The sequence below is a fragment of the Haplochromis burtoni genome, unplaced genomic scaffold (assembly GCF_018398535.1).
Source record: "Haplochromis burtoni strain Fernald_Lab_line unplaced genomic scaffold, NCSU_Asbu1 Contig_191, whole genome shotgun sequence".
Classification (NCBI taxonomy): domain Eukaryota; kingdom Metazoa; phylum Chordata; class Actinopteri; order Cichliformes; family Cichlidae; genus Haplochromis; species Haplochromis burtoni.
In genome coordinates, this window is record NW_024582552.1 from 886,058 (window position 1) to 889,788 (window position 3,731).

Genomic DNA, 3,731 nt, shown 5'->3' on the forward strand with positions numbered 1-3,731 from the left:
CTTTAAATCAACTCAACCCAAAAAACTATTCAACACTGTGACACAGTTGGCTTGATATTACTACCTACTAATTCAGAGCAAGCTAAGGGCTCAGTCACATGAGTAAAAATAGGATTTATATATGTAGACAGCAACAGATATGCGATTTTTGATGATTTATTAGAAACAGATTGCATAGGATTGCCAACTTGACCCCATTCAATCGCAGATTAATAACAGAGTACTCTGTATTACGGCAACATTTATGGCAGGTTTTAGTCTCAGTTTTGGCATCACGGATCATCTCATTTTGAAGCACAAAAAAAAATAAAAACCAACTTGGACAAAAGCTAATTTTAAAGGGTTTAAAAATGTCAGAAATAGTTGCGTTTAACTTTGCAAACTGCAAATTATGTCCTCAGAGTGAAAAGCATGTTTAGAGGTCTTCTATTCCTGTAGGAGGTCCTGAAATACTAACAGCATCCGACAGAGCCTGGCAGACACAAACTTGGGCTGAGATTAATTTCCCGTTCTGATCAAGTTCAAGAGAAACAATAGCATTTGTATAAACCACATCCTGCCATATATGCACAGCTTTCTACACAACATAACACACAACCCCAAGCTCTATTCCTTTCTCCATGAAAGAAACGAATTACAGTATTAGTCAGCCTCAGCAGCGATCTCCAGCTAACGCTTATTCAGGCAGTGGTGAGGTAGATTGCTTGTCTTATTGCAAAGAAATAATGTTCTTTGTGTCCAGGGAAAAAAATCTACGAGCCATAAATGTCATGATTTGTCACTCCTTAATAGTTGTGATGACATTTTTATTATTGAACCCTGCCTAATAGAAAAAGATAAAGAAAATAACAACACGGATGTCAAATTAATAATGCGAGGAAGGCTGTCATGTTTAGAATCAAGGAGGTGTGACTAGACAAAAACAAAAAGATTGCCGTACCACCATTAGACCAGCTCAGTGTGAAAACAGTGTGATTTGGTGCAGGGATCAGAAACTGTCCCATTAAAATGAGAGAGGGGAGATTTACTCTGCAAATGTGTATCTGAGCAGAAGATAGAGGAGGAGGGGTAACACAGCTGCCCCTGCTGCTGCTGCAATCTCTTTAAAGATGTGGAATAAATAATAGCGCTGAGACGCAGCTCTCCCATCGTCCTTTTGCCCTCCCCTCACATATAATCCATTTATTCTTTATGTCACCATTAAGCCTGGGAAGATATCCTTTACCTTTTGACTGAATCAGATACACGATGCATTTTTCCTATCATCCCTTTGCACAAAGCCTCAGATGAAACATAATGTAGAAAATATTTTTTGGTACTAACATATTGTTCCAAAATTCACAACTATTGCAAATGCAAACAACTTTGTATCTAAACATATGAAATGCCCGCATTTAGCTTTTGTTAAAAAACACTTGTAACTTTTAACACATAAATAAACTGTAGGAAATAGTTATTTTATCACTATATATCATATTTATATGAATATTATTTTACAAAGAAAACATAAACCAGAGCATCAGTGATGGAGTCGCTCATCTAAAATAAAAGTAACAACATATTTTTACCACATATGGATTATTCACACCTTTCATCAGGCAAACAGCTAAAAGATTAAAAAAAAAAAATCATCAGTCTACAAGTGTGAATGCAGTACAACTAAACTTTCTATGCATCTGTTCAAATGAATACCAAGCTACCTCTTATTGAAACAAATGGAAGAAAGTGTGGACAAAATGACCAGCATCTCTTCTGTTTCCTTTTTAAAAACCATAAATCGTGCACACCTTTTCTAACTTGGTGGATGCCCATATGTACCATCATGTCATATAAACAACTCATTTATGAGCATCACATTGTAAGCTAGTCATCCATTCATTAGAGTCAACTGACCAACAGATGACAAGAGTGGAAGCACAAGGATGGAGACCACACTGCAGTTGCACACTCTTGAAGCTAACAGGGCTGCTTTTAAATCTGATTTTCCACTTCCTATAATCAGAAAGGTGTCCAAGTCCAAGAAGACTTAAGCAATTACAATAAGTGGTTGTGTGGAAGTGTCCCCATCTCCTCGACAAAGAGGAATCCCCTTGTGGTCCTAATACTAAAATTAAAGTGAAACAATTCTGTAGACAGATAAAAATTACTGGGCTGATGTTGACTACAAAAATGCATTTTTCTGCTTTTGTTTTGTGATAACAAACATCTTGTTTGTCTACCAGGAAATGTTTATGATGCTTACAATATTTAAACTCCCTAAAACATTCAAACCAATGATTTACATTGTTCTTTCTGGGGAACAGGTAAAAAGCTGGCATAGCCTGAACTTCCTTTTTAGTCAGAAGCTACCATAATCGCCAGTGTCTTTTGGAAGCTAGACACCAGATCCCTGGATGGGTAACCTAGCCTGGCTGTACTCCCCTGAGGCCTGCCTGAATTAATCATGGCTGAGCAGCCAAGCAGCCACTGGGCTGTAACACAAAGCACAAACAGGCTGCTCTGGTCTCCATGGAGAACAACACCGGAGGAGAGCTGTTCTAAATGTTACACAGAACCAGTGTTCGTACATCAGATCCAAGAGGATTATGAATTTTAATGAAACTGAAGGCTGACAGCCAAAAAAAAAAGGATATCAGGACTCGCAGGAATCAGAATTGTAAAAGTTATAGTTTAAAAGTTAATAGTTTTGTAAAGGTTTCATTTCATCTGTTTAATATATTTTCAAACTATCAATATTCCTTTCCTATTGTAGAAAAATCATTTTCTATCATAAATGCCACTTTTTTAAAATGCAGAATATCACCTTAAACTAATAAAAATCACCAAAATATTGAGATTAAAAAAGGAAGAAGAGGTGGTCATATAAAAATCTTCCAAAGGGGGAGACCCATCACAACCTCCTACTGACCCTTACTGCAAATAAAGACGATACATATGGGTCAGAAAATGCATTACATTTACTGGTTCTTGATTTCGCAATCTTTTCACAATCCCTTTAAATTCAGTTAGCAAGAAATTGAGACTGAGACTGAAGGCTGAAGCTTCACTGAGCCTGAGGTCTGAGCTAAACAAAACGAATTTGTGAATCATTACAGGCAGCCATGTGATGCTGACGATGAGAAAAAGCAACAAATGATGACCATTTTGTACCACAGGGGAGGAAATTACCCGGCTAAAAGTAATAGGCACAAACAGTGATGTTGCCAAGTCATAGCTGCAGGGTGACGAGCCCCTCCATTGTGTCTGTGCATGACTATATCCATGCTCATGTTAATCCTTCATTTCTTGTGAAAGTTCAATTAAATTCTATGACTGAAAATGTTTGAATATAAAAAGAGTTGCATGGCTAAGATCAGAGAAAACAGAAAAAAAATTCCCAGACATTTATATGCTCATATCTAGCATCTCTGTAGATTGTCAGAGGGCTTGCATCCAGCTTTGAACGGTCAGAACACGCACGCCCCATCTATCACTTGTTATTATCTGCCAGTTTTGATGCATAAGCTCTTAAGGACAAGCCTAGAGAGAGTGAGACCTGATCGGTATGACATTTGATTGATTCCACTGTGCAGCTAGCAGTCTAAGTACGTCCCTAAATCTCATGTGTTGCAATACCTCACTACCAGAAAAAAAAAGAAAAAAAAAAAAAAAAAAAACATGTAAATGACTCAAGGCCAAGTTCAATTTGTCCTCTACAAGAGCACTAAATGCCAGATTGTTTTCAATCCATT

The 3,731-nt window shown here is 37.3% G+C and overlaps 1 protein-coding gene across 4 annotated transcripts in view; it reads right to left on the bottom strand.

The window, feature by feature from the left end:
• Positions 1–3,731, bottom strand: part of lrba (LPS responsive beige-like anchor protein) — a 173,092-nt gene that overhangs the window by 149,861 nt on the left and 19,500 nt on the right. The gene's annotated exons all lie outside the window — the stretch shown is intronic.